At 34.8% G+C, this 25,288-nt stretch overlaps 1 long non-coding RNA gene across 4 annotated transcripts in view; it reads right to left on the reverse strand.

Moving 5' to 3' along the window:
• LOC107308029 (uncharacterized) overlaps positions 1-25,288 on the reverse strand; it is a 56,858-nt gene that overhangs the window by 21,541 nt on the left and 10,029 nt on the right. For 3 of the 4 annotated variants that reach the window (XR_014948258.1, XR_014948259.1, XR_014948257.1), the window contains exons 2-3: positions 16,294-16,364; positions 7,442-7,528 (exon numbers count right to left, since the gene is read on the reverse strand). This is a non-coding gene — a long non-coding RNA (uncharacterized LOC107308029). The remainder of the gene's footprint in view (positions 1-7,441; positions 7,529-16,293; positions 16,365-25,288) is intronic. The other variant, XR_014948263.1, reaches the window with a different exon arrangement.

Consider the following 25,288-nt stretch of genomic DNA (forward strand, 5'->3'; position numbering starts at 1 on the left):
ATAATTGATATTCTGTTCATTGTTAACTTAACAGTTTTGTTGTTCTGGAGTAATTTATATTTTGTCTTTTAGTAAGGACTATTTATTTATTTATTTATTTATTCATTCCCTACCTCATTAAAATAATACAATTTTGTGAATCTCCAAGATTTTAAGTCCAGATCTATTATGAATTTTAGGCATCTGACTCTTATTATTTTTAATAGGATGAAAGTTTATGAATCTTTGTCTCAATTTTTTATCTAAGTTTTGCTACAACACTTGGTAGAAGTCATTGATTTCTTGCTTTTGAAGGAGTGAGCTTTTATTTTGGTGGAGAAAAAATATGCAACAATATTATTTGTGATTTAATCATTTTAGGTGCAAACTGATATGATTTCAAACCAGTGGAAATCATTAGTTCTGGTAATAAAGATTTTAGTGGTAAAAAATGTTTTAAAGCATCAAGATGCTTTAAGAATTTTTAAAGGGGTAAATAAAGTATAAAATGTAAATATTTGTTAGCATAACATCATAATGTTTGATTAAGTTATTAATAACTGAAAGTAATTTTGGAGTAAATAAGAGCATTATCAGTTCAGGTGCATGAAAAGACAAAATAAGGCACAGAACTACTCAAATAGAAAGAATAATTAGGAATAATAATTGATTGGAATTGAGTATGACTCTAAAAAAAATTAATTTCTATATTGGTTAAAAACGTATCTATTTCCTCTTTTACTTCTGTGTCAATTTCATGTAACTGATGTTAACAATTGTAACTTCTACGTTCTATGTTCCTCTGCAGTGGCTTTCAGCCTTCTTCAGACCATAGACCTCTACAAAATATTGACTGGGTCTTTTATTTAAAAGCTAAACCTAATGATAATTAGCTCTTGAGATTATTTTTCTCACTTTTGTTTCAAAGATTAATTTTATGTGCTTTATAAGCTCTTACAGGCTAATGCACCACTTTTATAAAAAGTATTAGTGTTGGTTGTCAGCTGAACCAAATAACCTAATTCCATTCATTGTCAAAATTTATTTTGCTTTTTCCATGGCTAAGGACATAGAATACAATATAATCCATTTTTCTGGGTCACAGTTTGGGATATGGGCCTGTATTCATCATATGCACTTCCTACCTATTAGGTATTTACACTTGTACTTTCCATCAATGTCCAGGCTTTTGTCATTGTAGCATTCTTGTATAATGAGGGGAAATAATAATAATAATAATAAATCAGTGCCTTGTGTGCCTACACACCAGAATTTCAATTGCTATTAAGCGGTAAAGGTAACTGAAAATAGCGAAAGATAGCTTTTTCCTGCGTATTATATCTTTGATTATGTGTTCTGCATGAGGCAGCTGGTGATAACTGTGGCCCATAGATGCAATACAATCTCTTGAAGGACCTCTTGCTTCCTGCTGCCCAATATTTTCAAGCCTCCATGGAGTCTGAGCCATAACTGCCACTCCTGCTCGAAAGTTGAGCATCTGAAATGGCACCTGAGTGGGAAATTAAATCCTGACACTTATTTAGGCACAAAAGGTTAGGCACAAAATGTTACCAGCTGGTAATACAGATGCTGATTAATGTGCGGAAGTGGGAGAATCATAACTGGCTTTGTGTCTAGGGCTGATGAGATTATGTGTCCCTTGATCATTTGCACAGGTTCTTACACAAGCAAAACTTTCATTTACATTTTATTATCTTCTACTATGTATTCTGTTCTTTCACTTTATTCTTTACTTTCTTTCTTTCCTCCTCTTCTAATATTCACTCCCAAATGATAACTTACTACCTTCAGAGAAAACAGAAGGAAAGGGATTCCTATAAAAATAATAAAATGTTGAATTATATGACAAGGTTTCTTCTAGAAGTTGTGCTTTATTATCAAAAAGAAGACAACAAAATGTTTACACTAAGTAAACTCACAGAAAGTATCTTAAACAAGAGCACAGATATCAGAAGAACTGAGCTACTAAGTTCAAAACTACAATCTGAAAAACTGATGTAGTGTATAATTTTATGCTTGCCTAACTTCTGTATAGTCTTTAGGATGAGCAGAGACAGTTGAGCATGGTTCAGTAGTGCAGAAGTAGAAGCGCTGGCATTCAGTCACTGTGTCAAAGAAGCTTTCATGTTTTTAATCCCATCTCTATTTCACATACACCAAAAAAAAGAAAACCAAACCATTGTGTCAGCAGAGAAAAGAACATTGATTTTGTATTGTACAGCATATAATATGTGCTGACTTTATGCCTGTGAACTTTCCAAGGTAGCAGATACACGCATTCTTTACTGCAGAGTGTAGAACAGACCACTGGGTCTCAAACTGCTTGCTTCAGTGTCCTAACAGCTATCTAAAAAGACCAAGCCCATATTTTTTTCCATTCCTTACTAAAAGACAAATAGATAAGATTAGATAGATTAAAAAAAAAAAAAAAAAAAAGGAATTATTCTATCTTTTAAAAAATGAAGTCCCTTTAAGAGAAGTCTGAATGAAGGAAATTTTCCAAAATCATCTCCTAGTGAGTTCTTCTATAGTGTAACAGCAGGTGACCTCATTTGAAGTATGTTTTCACTTATTGCATTTATTACATTTATAGCATGTAAATATATTAAACCCTATTCTGAAAGACAGAGTAACTCTCTGTCAGTATATACTGTAAAGCAGTGTTACTCACAGCTCAGGCTTTAACTTTGGTGGCCAGGTAGGTAAACATTAGAACTTGTAGCAGCTCAATTTCGATACCTAAATTTTATTTAGTCTATGGCTCTTCTACTGAACAGGAATTGTACTTTACTCAGAAGCACATCTCGTCTTTGGAATGCTAGTAGAATTTCCACATGTACACTTAGAATCACAGAATAACTCAAGTTGGAAGGATCCCATAAGGACCACTGAGTTCAACTCCCAGCTCCATGTAGGATCACCCAAAAATCGCACAGTATAGCTGAGAGTATTGTACAGACACTTCTTGACTTCTAGTGTCTGCTTGCCATGACCACTTCCCTGGGAGCCTATTCCAGTGCCCAACCACTTTCTTGGTGAAGAATCTGCTGACTAATCTAAGTAATACAATTAATATATCCTATGAATAGACAAGATGCTAGCTAAAATATTTTGATCAGATTTAGTCCAATTAATGCTTTTTCTTTTCTTTCTCTTTTCTTTTTTCCTTTATTTTATTTTATTTCTTTTTTTTTTTTTTCTCTTTTCTTCTCTTTAATTTTAAACTAAAAAATTACAAGGCAAGGAGAAACACAAACATGTTGTGGATAAAGTACCAAATTGCTACTCCTACATAATGCTCTGGTAATTATATGGAGGAAAATTGTCCTGGGATGTGTATTTGTCTTTTAGACTCATAATCAAATATGCTTGTTATGCTGTTATGTACTCAGAAACTCCTTCATTATGTTACATAACAGGATCATAAAAGCTCAACAGTTTAATCATGAACCACATGATGCAAAAGAAGCGTTCTTTAGATATGTTTATCAAAGGTAGCTAAGAAAGATATTTTTTTGATTTTTTTATTTTGATTTTTTTCCTTTTCATGTATATGTGATCAGTATGAGAAAAGTCAAGGTCAGTGATAGCAAGCACATTGTACTCATGATGTGTCTTTGACCTGATATCCCTCCACCCAATCATATATGTCAAGTTTCAGTTTTTGTTACCCAGCCTTCAGGTTTACTGGACAATAGCAATGACTGTCTTACTCTAGTTTCGCTGTCAGCAAGAGGTCACAGTCACAGTCTCACAGTCTCGTGCGGGTTGGAAGGGACCTTAGAGATCATCGAGTCCAACCCCCGGGATTTGAGCCTCCTGTGTAGCAGAGCGACACTTCTACCACTTGCGCCACAGAGGGGATTCAAACCCAGGTCTCCGGTGTTGCAAGTGGCACTTCTAACACTGCGCAACGGAGGCACACAAAGACAGTATAAGTGTCCCTTTCAACTGTAAGGATTCTGTGATTCTGAGAATGAGTTCACCTAATCACCTCTCAAAGTTGTTCCTGAAGGCTGGAGAAGAAACACAGCGAAAGGAAGTCCACAGTGTAAAATTGTATGTTAACCAAAGCAGGCTGGTAGACTGGCATCTGATTATTTGTCATCTGATAATTTTGGAAGTGAAACAGGAATGTGATGCTGCAGACATTAAGGAATAGGAAATAGGGGGAAAAAAACTAACACACGCACATATATACATACACACAGCAAACAAAAACAAACAAACAACAAAAACCACACGCTATCAAACCCATGCTACAAATACCAAAACCAGAAATGCACCTCCTTTACTAGTAAGCTACGTTATGTTTTTTGGTAGGAAGGAGACTTGTCATTATATTCAACTTAAAATTTGGAAGAAAAACTGAAGATGGGAAACAAGAAGCAGCTTAGACAGTGGACAGCAGAGCCAGAGGGAACTGATGAAAGTCTATGGGGCTCACCGTGAGGACAGATGCTATTACTAGAAGAATAACCTCCAGAGGCAGAAACACAAATCCTATGATGGCTAAGTGAAAAGAAATAGACAGGTGAAAACAAGCATATAAAATAAAGGAAAACAAAACAAAGGAAAAGAAAGCAGGAAACACACAAACAAAACCAAAACTATAATAAGTGTTTGTGCTGATTTTAAATATATGCAACAACAAAGTTCCTGTCTGTGGCCAAACTTCCACTTGTGGCCACTTAAGTCAAATCTGTTAAACCAGAAAAATAAATAAATAAATAAAATAAAATAAAATAAAATAAAATAAAACAAAATAATAAAAAAATCTAATTCGAGTATGAAGACTTGAGAATGATGACTTCTTTGGAATCTTTAAGCAAAATATTTCATTCTACCCTGCTGTTTGGAAATGAGTTGAGGAAGGAGAAAACTCGATTTCTCTAAATGTCTTTCACAGAATATGCTGGATATGCATAAGCATCCATTCTGGGATGAGAATTCTGGCAAGCTACCCTGAGTGCAGGAAAAAGCTGTTCTGGTTATTTATGTACTTTTTTTACTTGTGAGACTGGAAACCACACCTAAGCCTTAGGAAGAACTAGCACAAGGTTTTTTGTTTTGTTTTGTTTTGTTTTGTTTTTTCTTCCACACAAAGTCTCCTGAATGCAGACTAGGAGAGTAAAAAAAAGAAAAAGTCAAGTCATCCTTCGTATTTTATTTTTGGCTCAACCTTAATTGGAAGTATGAAGAAGAAAGGAATGTTAACCTCTCTTTTCAGGGATTAAGCTGCATTTCTTTAACAACAGCTCTTCCTCTTTCTTCTAGATCTCCTTCTACACAAGGCTGAAAGATGAAATGAAGGAATCATTTATGTTGATTTAGAGCTACTGCTACACAGTAACTTTTATTACCCTTAGGCTGTTAAGACAGCATGCATAAAGTTCCTGTATACAACTCCTGTGACTTTTAAAAAGTCAAAACTAGGCCTGCAGATTGACACATCCTGCGGTTCTTTGCACTGCTTTTGAAGCCAAATAATTCTATTGTTATCCGAGTTCACATGAAGTTTGGAAGGAGGCATACCAAAGTTAGGATTTCAGCTATAGAAACCTACTGGAGATAGATTTGTGTGGAAATGATTTTTATTGTTATCTTGAAACAATTAGCTATCTAAGAATTTAACTTATTATTACTATTATCATTATTGTTATCTTTTAATGCATAGTAGTTTCAGGAAGGCTGATCAATCTGATATTAAAATGTATATTTTAGGTTCTGCCTAGTATGGGGCAAGTATGATCTCTGTCATACCTTGAAGGCTCATTCTCAGCTCCTGAGACAATAAAATTTGTTTTATAATCTCAAATTTCCTGTGAGGATCTTATTTAGGTGGACACAAATGCAAGGAGATAGAATATTTGTTGTTCACTGTTGAATTTCATCTCATGTGTTAATGATCAATAACCTGCCTAGAGAAAAAAATATTTGCTTGTGCTTTCTTTGGATTTCCAACAGAATATTTATTTTAAAAAGAAAGATGCTTAGAACAGCTTTCTAAAGGTTACTGTCTTCATATGTTACAAACAAATTATTTAGGAAGACCAGATCATTTTTTCACGATTCGTTATATAAAAAAATTCAATGAACATTTGTATATTTGTTTGTTTGTTTGTTTTATGTTTGTAACTAATAATAATTTCTGTTTTGCCTTAATGAGGATTTTTCTCTCATGTTAAATATGAGGTATTCGAGAGACACATACCAGTTCACCATTGAGATGAAAATAGAAGCGTTAGATTCTCAATTACTGAAACCTGTAAAATATGTGAACTTGAAAAACGTCCTCAGGTAGCAATCAACTATAAACCATATTTTGTGTGCCAGTGTCTATATAATTCATTGCCATGGGGAAGTGTTATAGTACTGTAGTTACAAATTATTTAAAATATTGTTTTAATGACATTGAACTTTTTCCTCTTCTTTGAAAAGAAATATGCTTCTGCCACCAACTGAACACTGTTTTATTAGCAAGCTGATTTTCTTCTTTTTAAAAAAATGATCAGTATTTTATTTTTTTTTATTTTTTTATTTTTTTATAAAAGCGGATAAAACAGTGAGTTCTGCATTACAGCTCTTCCACAGGCAAGTATGTGCACAAGAGAGGTTTGATAATAAGCTTATTGTTAGAGGCAATTAAAGGTGGTTTTTTATTTATTTATTTATATATTTTTTTAACAACAATAGATTTTAAAATAACTGCATTAGATGTTTTTTTGGAAGTGGCTTTTTGTTTGTTTGTTTTTTTAACTGTCGTTCTATTTCTCTTTGATCAACTAGACCTCTCCTAGTTTTCTCTATTTTGGAAAATCAATTTGAACTGATAGCAATTATACATACATCATGTGACATTCATCACCCAACTGTTCATTATAGCTGATGTATTGCAGGGAGCATGACTTTCAGTTCACTGAACTAGGAGTTTGCCAACTAGAATGCAAAATTATATGGTGTCCTGCTGAGGGCAGCAAAACACTCAACATACATGTTTTTAATACGCCATTTGCTGTTTTATGGAATCCAATTCAGAAATTCCAAATGATGAGAAAATATGTTTTGTTTGGCTTAGGAGTAAGGTGGCTCAGAAGCTGTATTTTTTCCCCCATTTTATCAGTCATTGTCTGATAGAATTTTCTAATAATTAACAATAGCTATTCTTCTTAATAGTTCTTATTCAAGTTTATATACCAGAATAGAATTTATCAGCAAAAAGCAAACTGTACCTTTTTTTTTTTATTCTTTTTTTTTTTTTTTTTTTTTTTTTTTTTTTTCCCATCATATGACATATGCAGAGCAAGGGCTGTCTCTCTTACAAAAACACAGGACATTTTGATGATTGAGGATTGAGGGAATGTGAAATTGCTGAAAAATGGGGAAGGATATGAAAAGTAAATCTCAACAGCTGGAGAAACATAAAGACATATTTACTCACAAGTCTTTCCTTAGGGATCAAAATTCTTCTTTTCAGTGATCTTTTCAATAACCTTTGTTCATGACTTTTCACTTGCTGTGGAAACAACTATCAAAAAAGAAAAACTATCATGAAATTGATACTATTCTGCAAGACTAAAATAAATGGTTGCTCTCTCTCTCTCTCTCTTTTTTTTTTCCTTTTTTTTTTTTTCTTTTTTTCTTTTTTCTCTTTTATTGGGAAAAAGTAATAATAATAATAAAAATAAAATAAGACCAATGTATCCAGACTTTGGGAATATCTATTCATTTTGCTCTCATGTTGATAACTTTGGCTTCTATTTTTCCTGACTGATATCAAAAAGTGAAATATATGAGATGGAAAAGTGGTTTATTTGATATGTTTTTGTCAAATGGAAAAATAATGCTATGCTTCATGCTGAGCAATAAGCAAAGAACATTTTAGAGGAAACATGGGCTATAATTATTGTTAAGCATATTTGTTAGGTTTGTGCTTGAAATAATTTCAAACATTGAGTCTCAGACTAACCTTGAATATGAAATTGCACTTTATATTTCAAATCTGTCTGTTGCTCAGTTTGATGTAGATGTTTTCATTCTGTATGATGTGTGTTCTATTTAGAAGGAAAGGAAAGCAGTTCAGATTTTAAAAGCGTTGTTTTTAAAGACTACTGTGAAACTCTACTTTCACATATTATACAAACTAAGTCATTTAAAATGATACATGATTGTTTTTAAAATTTCACCGGGTAGTGGGTTATTAAAATATCTATCAAAGCTTTACTTATCTTTCCTTTTTCTTGCTGTCGTTGTTGTTTTATCTAACACTGAAAAATTAAGTGTTATTGTGTCTCCCAAAGCTGTTTTAGGATTGTGTGGAGATTAATAAACAAAACTGTGTACTGGTGTAAAATAAACCTTGATACACCCTGTGTACTCTCACATTTACTTGTACAGTACCTCACAACATGCCTCCTACAGAAGAGCATTCATATTTTCAGAAGAATCGAGATATTTGCATTACATATACAAAAATTAATAAGTAATTAGACTGATACATACAAAATGAAGTTTTGGCATTGTTAATTGTTCATCCCAATCTGTTTTTTTTTGTTTTTTTTTTTTTTAAATACATGCCAAGCAACCTGCTACAAAGTAAATGCTTTTATCATATTTGAATAAATGTGAATTTTTATGGCTCTTATTCTGCTATCTTAGTAATTTGAAATCTATGAAATCTCTGAATGTGCATTTTTTTTCAGGAAAAAAAAAAGATGAAAAAGCATGAAAATATGATTTTTACCTATTTTTGAAATTTAATTTTTATTTTGACAAGTACTTCCAAAGACTCATTAATCTTCTTGTGCAGATTATGATGAGTTTAGATATTACTTAATACATATGAACTGATGAGCAAATTAATAAATTTGAATTTCTCCCTGGAAAGGAACATGAAAACTCAACTGAGAATTCTTAAAAGTGGTTTTGCCGTGTGGTCTTCAGGGGAGGTTTTCAGAAGGATGAAGGGGATAAATTTCTATTGAGAGGGGTCTGTTGAGAGGGAACAGCCTTGGCTGATCTGCTCTTTGATTTTTACTGTCATGGTCTTCATGCCATGGAGAACAGAATGAGAAAATAAAAAAAGAAAGAGAAACAGAAAGAATTCTGCTAATAAAAGCAATATTTCTATTTCAGAGAAGTAATAAATTTCCTTTTAATTTCCCATGTTTTCAATTCTGTTTTTCCCCATCAAGGTTGTGGTCAAGATAGCAATCTATCTTTCTGCATTTTTGTTGGAGAGAAAAAGTTAAATAAATCAGCCACTGTGGAATCAAAGAGAAAAAAATAAAAAATAATAATAATAAAAAAAAAATTATTCCCATACAACCTAATGGGGGAAGGAAAAATATAAAAAGGCAGAATGAATGAACAAATAAATAACAATCTCTAACATCTTCCAAGTAAACATTCCTTCCTACCTCCATTGGCTATATCATCTATTTCTTATCAATAATTCCAAATGAAATTTAGGGCAGACCAAGCTGATATCATATTGATACGCATGTATTTTAGTAGAAACATGAGAAATATATTTACTACTGTGAGAACTACAGGTATTGCTATTCTATTTCTTACTCCAGAATGCAAACTTCTTTGTTTGTTTCCTAAACTTCTGAAAGTGCCTCAGGCTAGGATTTGTGAATAGTATGTACAGTGACAGTAGTCAGAAGCCCTAACCCTGTAATTCATAGTGGTGCTTTACTTTACCTTCTCATTCCTCTTACCAAAATTAGCTGATTGTTTTCATCTATGTAGAAAAGAAGCTAAGGGACAGAGTGTAGTAATCACCGGTCTCTGGCCTGTATTCTGGTAACTAGCTTGGCTTACACAGCAGCACATGCTATTCTTGAAATCTACCACACGGTGAAGCTGTCATCACCATAGGAAAATGAAAACATAGAGATGCACTAGATAGACAAGACATTTTATTAGAATAACCTACACGTTTTTGTTTGTTTGCTTGTTTGTTGTTTTTGTTTTTTTACTTCAGCTTCACTGGGTAGAATGATATCTACCTTTAGGTTTTCATTAGCAACCTTGAGAAAGTAAATATTCCTCCAGCTCATGTGATTAATCTCTACCAGTTTTCTACCTACATTCTCAGTCTATTTTTAATAAAAACCCTGGCTTTTTTTTTTTTTTTTTTTTTTTTTGGTATTGCATACTTTACACTTTAGTAACTGGCTAATAATAAGGAATGACTCTCTCTCCCCTGACTCTCCTGTTGCATTAGGCATGCACGAACACTCGGGATGTAACGCGATAGGCCCTCCCCTGCTCGGTTATGCATATGTAAAAGGAGTTATGCATATGTAGAAGGGGTGTAGACGAAGTAGATAGTGGCTTATTTAAACTGCTAACACACACAATAAAACGCCATTTAGCTATTCACCATATTGGTGTGAACGTGTAGATAAATGGGCCCCGGCTGGACCAGGCCGGATTTGCGGAGGCTTAGCCCTTGAATCCTGGCGTGAAAGGGACCACTGGTAACACTCTCCTATGTTTGAGTTTGTGAATGATTGTTGTATAGGTCTACTTGTACAGAAAAATAAGGATTTTTTATTTCAAATGTGTGAATACTCATCTATTTGCATGTTCTTAACTTCTTTATTTTGCTGTACAACAGTGTATTGCTACGTGTTTGAGAAGAAGCATATACATCCACATCCTAGCGGGTAAACTGTATAAAGACAGGGTAATTAAACACTTAAAGCTGAGTTCTATGCAGATTGTGTTTGGATTGAACAATATAAATACTGCCACTGTAAATCACCTGTAAAGCATCCAACCTGTGTAGGATGAATATTTTTACAAAATCAGAAGAGAGAGTGCTAGATGGTAATCCCATAAGAAATAGATATATGCATAGATGCTATGTTTCCTAGCAACATAGGACCTGATCTTTTATTTACTCCATTTATACAATCTTGCTACAGTAGAAGTGGGAGAAATTACACATATTAGGTGCAATGAATCCTTAATCTCTAGTTCAGCAAGGCTAAAAAGAAATTGAAAATGCCTGTTTGTATATGTAGTTTTGGATAAATATTATGAAAAGCTTATTCTTCTGCACATGGCAAGTACCGGTCCTTGTTAATAGCTAGACTATCACAGGAGTCAGAAAAATGTTAAGTGCTTTACAGATTACAAGAAGAAAAGACAAAATAAAACTTACTTTGCAGCTTACAGCTCCAACTGTTGTACTTAAAGCAATTTTTACTGGTATTACATGGAAAAATACTGACATTTACTTAGACTTGTAAACAATGTGTATTCATGCAGACTACACTTGTAAGAAAAGCAGTTATTGTACCTAAATGTTTAGCACCCAGAACTTCTTCCATAAAAAGATCAGGAAAGTTGTGGGAGATTAACCTTTGCCTACAGTTAGGCAAAGATGGCAAATGTGCCTACAGTTTTGCTTTCATAGATATAGACTTTTTAAAATTTATTTTTATTTTTAGCCACAGTTCTTACTGTGTACAACTTTATTTCTAGTTGAAGATCAATAATCAACTAGTAGGAAAGGGATTAGAAAAAAGTTATGATCTCAAACCTTTTCAAATGAAAACTTTCTGTTAGTTGAAGTAAACTGAGAAAGGATCTGATAAATGTTTGTAAATATCTAAAGGTAGGTGGGAGGCAAATGGATGAAGCCAGGTCCTTCTCGGTGGGTAGAGCAAGGAACAATGGCCTAAAACTTGAACATAGGAAGTTCCCTACTAACATGTGGAACAACTTGGTGATAAGGGTGACAGAGCACTGGAACAGGTTGCCCAGAGAGGTTGTCAGGTCTCCTATGGAGATATTCAAGACTTGGCTGAACACCTACCTATATGACCTAGTGTAAAGTATCCACTTTAGCAGGAGAGTTGGACTCTGTGTTCTCTTGAAATCCTTTCCAAGCCCTGCAGTTCTGTGATTAGGGTAAGCTTGGTGTGCAGTTTCAGGAAATTCCTGATTTATACATGCACATGTGCCTGTATCTGTGGGTTTTCTCTGTATATCAGATTGTTTTTATGCTGAGAAAGAGGACAGATCATTATACTTGATTTCCCAAAGATGCTGATGTGGGTTTGTGGGTTTTCAGAGAAGCTTGAAAACTATCTGATCTTTTACAAACTGGAAAACACTACACAGGAAATGGCTCATGACTAACTGCAGAGTATGCCATTAGCAATTATCTCAGTGACTTTGTTGGTGTGGATGATCTGTCATACATGTGAGTCTTCTTAGGACTTTTGGTTTAATTTCTATGTTTGAACAGAATAATCCAAAGAGCTACCTGTCTGTCCCTCAGATATCATGTAGCACAGCTTGCGGATTTATGTATCTTTTTGGTTCTTAGTCAGGTTTAATCAGTACAAGAGTTAAAAGAAAAGGCTGAAGCGGGCTACTACAGAATCTTGTAAACCTCAGAAAGGCACTACAGTGAGCAATCATGTATTGTGTGGCCTTGTGTACAAGAAGTGCAGCAAAACTAATTTGAAGCTCAAGATGTATTATTAGATGCACATGTTCCAGAAAGCATCGATCTCACTCATGGACTACTTGGGGAATTATTCACTGCTCAAGTCTGGGAAAGGGAAACATAATTCAGTGTCAAAAAGCTTACAGGAACTTATACAGGAAATCAGAGAATCTCTGAGACATTGGTAGATAACACAGAACGTGAAAAAAAAATGTGCTTAGGACCAGCAAAAACACTAAAATAACTCAAGTAGTAGTCAGAAATGGCTACCTATTTCATGAAATTACATATATATCTCATATATATATATATATATATATATATGTATATATATATATATATATATATATCAGAATGTCCTTCATTTGTACTCTTCAATATTCTTTTAATTTGTATGTGTATTTCTACTTACAGTTCAGGCAAAATTACTTTGGAATGAAACTTAATCTTTTTCTTGGGAAACAGAAAACTAGAGTTTTAAGTTTCAGAGTTATAGACTTATATATATACTTTTTTATTTTCTCTTATTTATTATCTTAAACTTTTTTATTGTTTTGGGATTTTTCCCATGGAAGCCTTGTAGATTTTTTTGTTTCCCAACTGAGCATCTAGCTGTGGCATACCATTTCTAGGGGACTTCTGGAAGCAACGTTTTTTAACTTCAACCACTACTACTTGTTAATGCAAACCCTAATTACTAAAGATGAAGCAAAAATGATTGAAAATACTGAGAAGCAGCTGTTATATGCATCTATCACCTTCACTGACTTACTCTTTAACAATAAAGCCCTCACTACTCCCATTCTTTCTTTCATATTACAACATCTTGCCTCCCTCATCAATGCAGAAAACAAGGAAGCTAATCCTGCCAGATACTGAATGCCCTTGATTCACATCAAATTAAGGAGAATGAGATCACATAGCAAATTTCATGAATAGCTACTGCAGTGACACGAAGGTCCTGAGTACTTTCCAGAATCAGACGTTGATGTAGCAGCACTTGCATAGCTTTCTAACAAGTAAGGTTTCAATTCAGGAAGGCTTTAGAAACAGTAGCAAGAAGACTTTACCTTACTTGATCCCTGCAGCTTCACCAGTGCCAACGGTAAGGCTGTTTGTCAGTGAAAAAAGAAGCCCAAGCACTAGTGCCTTGGTTCTTCCTTCCTTCAGTGGCATTTAGCAGCCCAGGAGAATCAAACCCCTAACATTTTTAAAATTACAAAAATTAATGTAAAAAATTAAACAGGTCCATGGGATGCAAGATTTGACACCGTATTAAGTGTACTGTAAAGCGATTGACTGACATTTTTGTTGTTGGTGGTGGTGTTTTGTTCATTTGTTGTTGTTGTTGTTTGTTTGTTTTTTGTTGTTGTTTTTAGCTTGTTTGTTTTTGCTACATTTGCTACTTTTGAAGTAATATTAATTAAAAAAAAAAAAAAAAGAAGAGCCTTTTGTAAAATGCTATTCATGCTACAACCAGCACATCATAAGGAACTGTAAGAAGCAGCTTAGTAAAAGCAATAAAAAATCCTATAATATAGGAAGTAGAAAGGAAAAGAGCTCAAAACAAATGAACTTAAAAAATCCATAGGGACTATTAGAGAACGCAGCAATAAAAGGCAGTAGCAATGTGCATTTGTATCCCTGTAGGAGGCCTAAATTTTTATTAGTGTTTTGATATATTTTCAATTCTTTCAGCTAAATGTGTAAATTCTAGTGCATTAAAAGGACAGAATCTTTTGACAGATCACTTTCTTTTACAATTGTTTTGCAAATACTGTTGTGTTGAGTGGAGTAAAATATAATTGGAAACTTTATATAATTCTTGGGAATTGTGAAATTAAGAAAAATAATAGGCTGTGACTATTTTGGAGAAACTGAGTCAGATGTTATCCCTGGTTGCAATGATACAGTCAATTTTTCCAATAAACTAATGAATTGTTACTTACATGTTTTAAGTAAGAATAAGCAAACAAACAAATAAATAAGTAAATGGTAATTTTTAACTGAGAAACATTTGACATAGCCCTACCAAGAAATAATAATAAAAAAAAATAATAATAAAAATAAAAAAATAAAAACATTTTCTCTGCAGGTCATTCGGGAGGCTGCAAGAAGATGAGCCTCTGTTCACTCCTGACCAGTGGAGAAAATCTTTTGTAGATATTGCCATCTTACAATTACTTTTACCAATATTGACCTTAGCTAACCACTGCAGTAAACTAAAATCTATCCAGCTATGTGACTTTGAGCCACCTGAAAGTAGAGCACTCCATTGTTGAATCAAGTCTATTGACTTCAAATACCTTTATTTGAGCTGGAGTGTTACCAAAACACAAAGATAGCACTTGAATGCTAACAAAATAGAGATATATGGAGGCATTCTTTTCTTTCTCATGATTTAAAAGCCTGAACAAAGTACTCCGTTGTGGTTTGTCCTTAAAATGGTAGGATCTGAAAGCAAAGAAATTATTTTTCGATCTATTTTCCCTTCCTTGGGAATGTACAGTACACATATTAACTAATTCAACTTAACATCAGTCAGTAATGATGTACCCAGGGGTCAATACTGGGTCCAGTTTCATTTAACATCTTTATTAACTGTCTGGATGATGAAGCCGAGTGTACCCTCAGCAAGAGTACACATAACACAGAGGAACATATGGAGCATCAGCGATTTGCACTGCTACACAATGGGACCTTGACAGGTTGAAGAAATGACATGGGAGGAACTTCATGAAGTTTAACAAGGAAAAGCAGCGAAGTACTCTGCCCAGGGAGAAACAATCCAAGGCAACAGTATATGTTGGAGGTAACCAGCTGGAAAGCAGCTTAGAGGAATAGGACTTGCAGTTCCTGGTGGACATGAAGTTGAACAGGAACTAGCAATGTGACCTTTGCCATAAAGAAGGCTAATGGCATCCAGGCCTACATTAGGCAAAGTAGCATCAGCAGATCAAGACAGATAACCCTTTCCTTCAGTTTTGGTGAGGCCACAGCTGAAGTACTGAGTCCAATAAAGATCTCTCCAGACAGACGTGAACCCACTGGAGAACACCTAATGTAGTTCCGCAAAGATGAGGGACTGTGAAGCATCTCTCCTATGAGAAGAGGTAGAAAGAGCTGAGACTGTTTAGCGTGGGGAAGAGAAGGTTCAATGGAGATCTAATCAGTGTCTATAAATACATGAAAGGAGTTTCAAAGAGAATGGAGCTGTTTTGTTTTGTTGTTGTTTTTTTTTTTTCTTCAGTGGTGCCCATTCACTACAAGAGGCAACTGGCACAAAGCAGAAAACAGGAGGTTCATTTAAACATTGGGAAGCATATCAGGAGACATCCTCTTTACTGCAAGGATGACAGAGCACTGGCACATGTTTTCTGGAGAGTTTGTGAAGTCTCCCTCCATGGAGATATTTGAAAGACATCCAGACATAGTCCTGGGCAAGCAGCTCTAACTGTTCCAGCCTGAGTGGTATTGAACCATATAACATACAGAGATCCCTCCTAATCCAAACAATTACGTAATTTCATGATTATAAACCTTAATGAACCCTGACTGTTTCTGGTTTTGCTGCAATATGATTAGCAGAAACATGGTATTTTAGTTAAGACATCTTCTACTCAAACAGAATATATTTTGTAGATGATGACCTAAACTTGTCCACTGTATGAGCTTCTAATGTTTATTATGTGTTGTCATAGAATCATAAAATCATAGAATCACAAAGTTGGAAAGCAACTACAAGATCATCTAGTCCAACCATCCTCCCATTACCATTGCTACAACAAGCCACGAAACCATATCTCATAGCTCCTCACCCAGATGCCTCTTGAACAGTGACAGCAACTCCACCACCACCCTGGGCAGGCTATTCCAGTGCCTGACCACTCTGTGAGAGAAAAAACAAAAACAAAAACAAAAAAACAAAAACAAAAAAACCCCATCAATTATGTGCACTGTATGTCCAATCAGTTTTGATGTTAGTACAGATTAAATATTGCTGCTTATTTTTGAATTTAACAGTATTGAGGACAGTTAAGCGTTACAAAATTCTTGAAAAAAAGTTTGCATTGGATCTGTTTAACTGTTAGATAATCACACATGATATGTATGCTGTCTTATATTTTTGCAGCTGAACCAAACTTCTAGATAGAAGGATGAGACAAACTTAAAACCCTATATATAATTTCATTAATTAACCTCATGTCTTTACTTTTAATAAGGCAACAGAGACTCTTCCCAGTGAAGCTGTATGGCTATATAGTTTATGTCCATTAGTATCCCCCTATAGAAAATGTAAATTTTGTCAGTTAGGATTTAGCCTAAGGTACAGTCCAGAAACTGTTATTTTATTTATTTTATATTAGCTTACTTATGTTTGTATCACATTTTTAATTCTCATGATTTTTTATATGTAAGTTATTTGAATAAGTGTATATATACAAACATTTGAATAAATGTGTGCATTTATGCAAAAGAGAATCTGGTGCTAACAAATATCCTCCAGTTGCCTTCTCTAAATAGGAGAACTTCCTTTGCTCTGCTGTGCCAAGATCCTACTTCTTTCATTGTCTAATGAACATTTATTTACATGTAGAATACAACAGGATGCACAGAAAATGGTACTGGAAGTCATACAGAGGTTTAGACCAATAATAAAAAGGAAATCTAGCCTTTATGTATTGATAAAATCATTTTGAATTCTCCCACTTTGAACAACTCCTAAATATCTTCAAAACACATCATATATTTTATGTATCAAAGTGAATATTTTTTTGTCTCATCTCATTTGGTGGGTTACAAATAAGGTAAATCATTGAGATCCCACCAAACAGGGTACTCCCTGCTCTCCAGGACTTGCTGGAGCAACAGAGCCAGACAATGACTCAAGGAACAAAACAAGACAATTTACTGAGCTTTCTAATAGCAACTTATCAACCAATTTGAGGCAAAATCAAGCAATTTTATAGCAACAACTAGTAAGCATAATGGTACTCAGCATAGATATTAGTTCCTTATCAACTACTTCAAGGCAAATTTGGGCAAAGACTATGAAAGAAAAGTGAGTATATGAAGACCAGAATATTGAGAGAAAAGAGAAGAAAAAGAGACAGAGTAAGAAATAATTACAGGAAGATGTATTTTACCACTCCTGGATCCAGAGACGTCTTGAGTCTGGGATCTTGATCCATGAGTGGTGAGCATGCACATTCATTGTTGCACTGTCTGTTGGTCTGAGATGGCCCTTAGGGTAGCACCCCACTTGTGTCTAGAAGATTCAGGAGTTTTTAGATAAGGGTACTTGGCAGTCTTGCATCCCCTCCTCCCTATTCTGATGTTTATAAGCCATGAGAACTATGAGAGGAAGTGAAAATAAACAGTCCATCCACTCTGATTCCAGAGTGAAGGTACATAGATCTTAAAGCTTCCAACTTGAGCCATTAAGTCTCCATTCTTTCACTGGACAAGTTCCTTGTACAGTTGTGAAGGCCCCAGTCTGTATGGCTCCATAGTCTAGATGTTTGAGTCAACAAGCTCCCTGAAAGGCTCATACAGTTTAGCACTAAGATCTTTAATCTTTAGTAGCCCAAAAACACCAGTGAGTCACATTTTTCTTTAATAGTGTACATAAAAGATGCTGAAGCACCTCTTAGTTCTTATGACTGATTTTATTACAGTTTATGCAAGGAAGGTCACTTTTTTAACAGAAATTTATTAAAAGATTTTGCTGATCCAGACTGGTTTAAGTGAAATTAAAAATACATGTATTTGTATATATGAAAACAAGTCTTTGCTCTGTCACTATGTTCTTTAAGGTAGAATCCATCCCTCCACTGTTCTGTTCTTGTTTCACAGTCTTTATTTTTTTGGGGCTCGGGCAAAACACAGTTCTGCAGTAGCTCATGTAAACTGTAAGTCTTAAAGTCATTTGCTGCCCTCCTAATCTGGACCAATTTATGTCTCTCACAGACATAGGGGTATCCACTATCACTAAAGGGAATGGAATACCCAGACATGAAAGTTGTCCTTAGGATGTTGCTGTGCTGCAAAACATTTATTAAAATTCAAAGTGATTTCATATTCTAGTTTAATAGTGTAAAAACGTGACATATTGCTTGTTTCTTCCAAAAAGTTAAGCTTCTGTTAATTTGTTTATTGATAACTGCTAGGCTGTTTTGGTTGTATCTGGTGAGAAAATATTATTTATCTTATCTATTTATATATTTATCTTAACTGGTATCAAATTGATTGTACATCATTTCTCAAATTGAAAGGAAGATCTATCTTCCTCTAAGCATATAAACAGAGAATTCTTACTCTGCTGAGAAATACGGTCTATTACTACTCTCCTGCATTATTCCCAGATGATACTGATAATAGGAATTTGCCTTGAAATGCATTCTTTTCACACATTTTAATCTTTCAAAAAACTATATTAATTGCTGAGGCAGTGAACACAGTGGATTTCTATCTGCTCAAAAAATACTATAAGTACAGACAAAAGACTGTTTCTAGTGTTATTGCACTAGTCAAACTAATCCTTGACCTGGGCGCTGCTAATGCTAAAGCTCAGTTGACTTATATATGGTTGAGAAATGCAGTGGTTAATTTATTTATATTCAACCTTCCTTCATTCCTCCATTCTTTTCTTCCTTTCATGGAATCATAGAATGGCTTAGGATGGAGGGGCCCGTAAAGATCACTTAGTTCTAATGCCCCTGCCATGAGCAGGATTGTCAGACACTAGATGAGGCTGCCCAGGATGCCATCCAATGTGACCCTGAATGACTCTGGGATCCACAACCTCTCTAGACAACCTGTTCTAGAGGCTCAACATTCTATGAGTTAAAAAAAAAATAAAAATAAAATAAAATAAAAAATTTCTTCTTAATGTCTAACCTAAATCTTCTCTCTTTTAGTTTAAAGCCATTCCCCCTTAACATTTTCAGAGTCAGACTCCCTCCAGCTTGTAAGATCCATTGAAGCATAGTGATCTTAGGAAGTAATTAAAGCCAGGATCCACACAAAACAAGTGGAATTTGCCTAAAACGTGACAGACAGCATCAAGACATTCCCCTTTGTCTTCTTTATCTGTGTGTACAGAGACTTCTCCGATATTCCTTTCAAACCACAGCAATCTTTGGGTCACAAAGAGTGTTGCAAGGAAGTAAACATCCCTTCCAAGGACTAACAATAGACCATTGCTGTGCTAGAAGGCTAGATGACACTGACGATCAACAAATAAGGCTACATTTTGTGCAATCACTGGGAGTGGATAGGATAATGAATTCAGAAATATAATGAATATGTAAAATGTGAAAATATATCCTGTTCATGAACAGTCAACTGGGGGAAAATTTTTGGAGAGTTATCCCAATGCTGCCAATAAAGAATACCTTCCTTAACAGTAACAAAACTGCCATTAAGGTTCCATGCATCATTTTTTTCAAATCAATAGGAAGGCTGCAATGAGATCTCATCGGAGCCTTAATTTCTCCAAGTTATGCAAGCCCAACTCCCTCAGTCTTCCTTTATTGGAGAGGGGCTCCAGCCCTCTGATAATCTTCAAGATCCTCCTCTGCTCCCACTCTAACAGTTCTATACCCTTCCCCTACTCCGGGCCCCAGATGGGGACTCACAAGGGCAGAACAGAGGGGGACAATCACCTTTCTGCTATCCACTTATTTTTAATGCAGCCCAGGATATCATTGGCCTTCTAAGCTGCAAGAGCGTACTGCTGGCTCATGTCCAGCTTTTTGTCCATGAGGACCCACAGGTCATTCTCTGCAGGGCTGCTCTCAGCACTCTTTGAGTGCACACAGTCTGTACTTGCATCTGATATTGCCTCAACTGAAATGCAGAACCTTGCACTTAGCTTTGCTGAACTCCATTAGATTCTCATGTGCCCACTTTTTCTGCATGTCCAAGTCCCTCTGGATGCCATCTCATGTCAACTGCACCACTCAGCTTGCTGTCATCAGCAAATTTGCTGAGGGTACACTTGGTACACTCAATCCTGCTGCCTGTCATTGATAAAGATATTGAAAAGCACTGATTTTATAATGGATCCCTGGGGGAAACCACTTGTGACCAGCCTCCACTGAGACATAAAGCCATTGACAGCAGCCCTCTGGCTGTGGCCATCCAACCAATTATTTATCTATCCAATAGTCTAGCCTTCAAATCCATGTCTCTCCAATTTAGAGATAAAGATAACAGAATCACACAAAATCACAGAATCATAGGTGTTGGAAGGCACCTCCAGAGATCAAGTCCTACCCTCCTACCAAAGCAGGTTCCCTACACCAGGTCACACAGGCAGGTGTCCAGGCGGGTCTTGAATATCTCCAGAGAAGGAGACTCCACAGCCCCCCTGGGCAGCCTGTTCCAGTGCTCCATCATCCTCACCGTAAAGGAGTTCTTGTGTACATTCGTGCAGAACTTCCTGTGCACCAGTTTCTGTCCGTTTCCCCTTGTCCTCTCTCGCTACACTGCTGAAAAGAGTCTGGCCTCCCCACTCTGCCCCCACATCTTAGATATTTGTAGACCTGGATCAAGTCCCCTCTCTGTCTTCTTCTTATTATTATTTTTCACATTCCTTGACAAATTCAATTCCATCTGTGCCTTGGCTTCCCTGACTCCATCCTTGCACATCTGGACAGCACCCCTATATTCTTCCCTTGCCACCCATCCCCACTTCCAGTGCTTATGCTTATCTTTTTTTTTTTTTTTTTTTTTTTTTCCATCAGTTTGATCAGCAGGTCCTTGCTCAGCCATGATGGTTTCCACCTCATCTGCCTGATGTTTTTTATTCTGGAGGATGAAAAGCTCTTGTGTTCTCAGAAAGGTCTCCTTAACTCCTCCCAGCTCAGCTCTGTTGCTTTCTCCCCATGGACAATTTCCTAGGGGATCTTATCCAGCAGTTCCTTAAACAGTTTGAAGTTTGCTCTCCTGAAGTTCAGGATTCTCCCTTCGTCCCATCCTCCCATCTTTCCTTCCTCCCTTCCTTTCCTCCTTTCTCCCTCTCTCCCTCCATTTCCTCCTTCCCTTCTTACTCTCTTTCTTTCTCTGTCTTCTGTCTCTCACTTACTTGCTCTTTTTCCTTAGTAGACAGGTGTGCCTACCCCCCACCAAATTATCAACCCTGTTCTTTAATTTTGTAATTCATACAGTTGATACTAATAATTCATTTATGCTAAATACATAAAGTGAAGAAAGAGTTACTTTGCAGTATTTAACATCTTTGATTCAAAGATTCTTTATCCTTGAATTATAAGAGTAGGCATGTGTCTAAACAATATAAGAATGCATTATCTTTACAAATAGAATGCATTTTGTAGATAAAGATCTAAGTGTAAAGACCAACAGCAGGTTTTTAAACACAGTACCAGATGTTCAGAAAACAAATATCAAATTAACAATTTATGAAACAAACTCATAAAGGTCAAAACATATTATGCATTTCTGTCAGAAAAGTGCTGTTTTAGCAATTGCTCTGACTTTAATTTTCAAACTCTGTCTGAACTGGAGATGGTATTACTAATTAAAAAAAAAAAAAAAGTCTTACAAGCATTTGTTCACATTGTGAAAAAAATCTAGAATATATATATATATATAAATACATGAATAGTTCTATATTTGTCTGACCCTGCAAAATACCAAATGTGCATTTTATGATGAATTCACTGGGAGCTGTGAATATCTTTTGGGATCAGCTTCTATATCACTAATGCTATAATATGAGGGGAAAGGGAAGTAAAGAGCAAGCAAACAAATAAAAAAACATAAAATTGTTAAAGAGTTATGAGAAATATTGTTTTGTTGTTGTTGTTTGGGTTTTTCTATCCCTTACAGAGCCTGCATTTGTAAAAGGATGTATGGCATATAAATTTATTTATTTTATTTTTAGAAGCACAATGGATAGATAATATTACCAGGTTTAAGCTTTCTGCAGCAATGCTTTTGTGTTGTTGGTGTTATCAAAACGACTTGTTCAGATAAACCTAAAGCTAACAAAGTGCTTTAGAAATAAAATATGATATTATTGCCCTAAACTGCATACAATAATCTTCATCCGAAGATCACAAAACAATTGTAAAATGTCACTAAAATAAAGATCACATAATTTCTCCCGATTTACCATCTGGGTCTATGAACGCATATGAGTAAATGGTAAAAGCTCTTTCTGTAGTGAGCTGTAATTTGCGGGAATAGTTAAACTTTTTCATTCTTTGTTTTTTTCTGCTTAATGACTGCACAGAGAGCAAGTGGTGAAGCTTCCAGCAAATGCATGCTATTCACAATTGCTTTATTTTGTGAGAATTATTGATTTTGCTTGGCTATTTTTAGATTCATGTTAGAGATGGAGGTGACTCTGACAATCCAGTGTGGTTCTGTTACTTGTTTACATGTTTAACAGAATGAACATATAAAGCTTACATTTTTTTTTTATCACTGTGTCTTTAATTATAGTTTTGAATTGCACACAGACTGAACAAAAGACCATAATAATATCTGTACCATAGCAGGCAAATGGTCTATCTAACCATATCTCATTTCTCTTGGTGTCCAGTATGATATATGGTGAATGTTTGTTGCACCAGGAAGGTGCATGTTGGCAGGTTAAAAAACTTAATGTGCTGTCTATTTTTTGACTCCTATCTCTGCTTTGAGAACAACTTACTTGGAATATTTTTATTTTTAAATCAGATTATATATTGGTAGCTTCTACACAATTTAGTTACAAGACTGGCATTTTTTGTTAGTTTGTTTTCATGTTTATTTATTCATCAATCATTAAAAAATAAAGTAAATAAATAAAAGAAAAAAATAAAATGAGAGAGAAAAAGAATGTATTTATCTCATAAACATTCTCTAGCATTTTTAGCAACTAAAATGCCATTAAAATGTAACTTTTAAAAATATACATTATTATTATTTTTATTTCAGATATCCTTGACTCTTCATAGTGTTTGTGAATTTAAATGCTACTTTTATATAAGGTTGAGATCCTTAAGTTCAGGGAATGCTCAGACACTCATCACCATAGCACTCTTTATTTTCACCCGTCATTTCTCTCAGATTTTTTTAGTAGAAATGTAAAAGACAAAATAAAAGAAGAGTCCTCTGCTAAGGGTAACAAATAGCACCATAGCATGCATCTTGTATATTTATTCCATTCAAAAGAAATATTGAAGACATAACATAACGCTTTTTTTCTTTCAGGTCATTTTGCTTTGAAAAAATAATTTCCTATTTTATATTGAATGTCTGACTATATCTAGATGACAGCTTTGTGTTTGGTTAGTTTTGAATTAATAGAATATATTTAACTGTTTATTTCACATTTCATTCTGTTCAAAACTGAGTGAAAAGACAGACTTCTAGAAAATAAAAATTAAAAAAACAAAAAACCAAAACAACAACAACAACAAAAAAAAAAACAACAAAACAGTGCCAATAACTTTCCAATGAAGTATTAGTTCTTAAAAACACTTACTATTTTGGATGGGATGAATCACATGTCAAAGTTGTAACATAAAATCAATTATCTTTAGTGTAAGGTAATGTAAACTATAAGGCCTTTATTACAAAGCATAGAAAATAATGCTTTGCCAACACAATTCCTTCTTCTTGATTTGTACATATTGTACATAAGTGGCTCTCTAATTTCTCTTCAATGACTGTGAGGATGCTTGGGCAGGTACCTAAGACTAGATGCTAAAAGCTAAAGATATCATCACACTGCTCAAGTGTTCTATCACAGATATGCTTCAGTTTCCCCTTTAAAAGCTAAGTTTAAAAGCAGTAAAATATTTTATTCAAACGATTTAAATGTTTTATTAAAGTCAAATCAATTTGAAATCCCACTTCCCTTTCTTAAATAAATAAATAAATAAATAAAAAGATATTCATTTATTAAGAAAAAGGAAAAAAAGCTCTAAACTCTAAAATGCTCTAAACTCTGAAGTCACTGTGTATTTAAATTATTTCTGCAATGACTTAAAACAAAGAAAACAAAAAACAAACAAACAAAAAAACAGTTGTTCAGAGAAATACATTACTGTTCTTTAATGATTTTAGATTTTGAGAAATCCACCAAAAAGGGAGCTGTTATTCTGAGTCCTCAGACAAAAAGCCCTATATTTGCAGCTAATCTCTTTTTTGGGTTGCTTTTGCTTTTGCTTTAACTTTTGTTGACCTTCAACTGTTAGACGAAAGTACAAGAATTATCAAGTCAGTTTTCAATACACTGAACTTTCATGATGAGTGTTACAGAAAAGGAAAATAGTAAAGAGCATCAGTGAGAAGTGGATTGTTCAGTATTGATCTTGTCTAGGTAAATCCTCCTGTAGATATTGTCCACCTACGGCCCTGGTGTCCTTTAATGGTCTAGCATACACCCACAGAGAAAGCAAAGCTACCACATACATATCAGTGATTCTACTCATAACCGGATGCAAAGAAAAGAAAAAAGGAGTAGCATCTCTACTGACAGGATATAGCTGTATTTTGGTAGGACTGTTTTGTCTGCATGGAAAGGTTATGCCAGCTAAATTCACTTGCTGGAAGAAAGCAAGGTTCAGTAGAACTCTGGTAGTATGGGCTGTCTTGCACATGTGCATTATAGCATGTTTATGATAATTGTCAATTCATCTAAGACTAACTTGCATGGTTCTTCAGTGTAAATGCTACACCCTGTACACCAAACAAGAAACAATCACATTCTCACATTCACCTCAGATCACTTATCACAGGCATCCTACAGAAACATATCATGCAGAGTTGGTTTATGGTTCATATTTTTTTCTA

The sequence above is a fragment of the Coturnix japonica genome, chromosome 1 (assembly GCF_054131305.1).
Source record: "Coturnix japonica strain WE chromosome 1, WE-NBRP24, whole genome shotgun sequence".
NCBI lineage: Eukaryota > Metazoa > Chordata > Aves > Galliformes > Phasianidae > Coturnix > Coturnix japonica.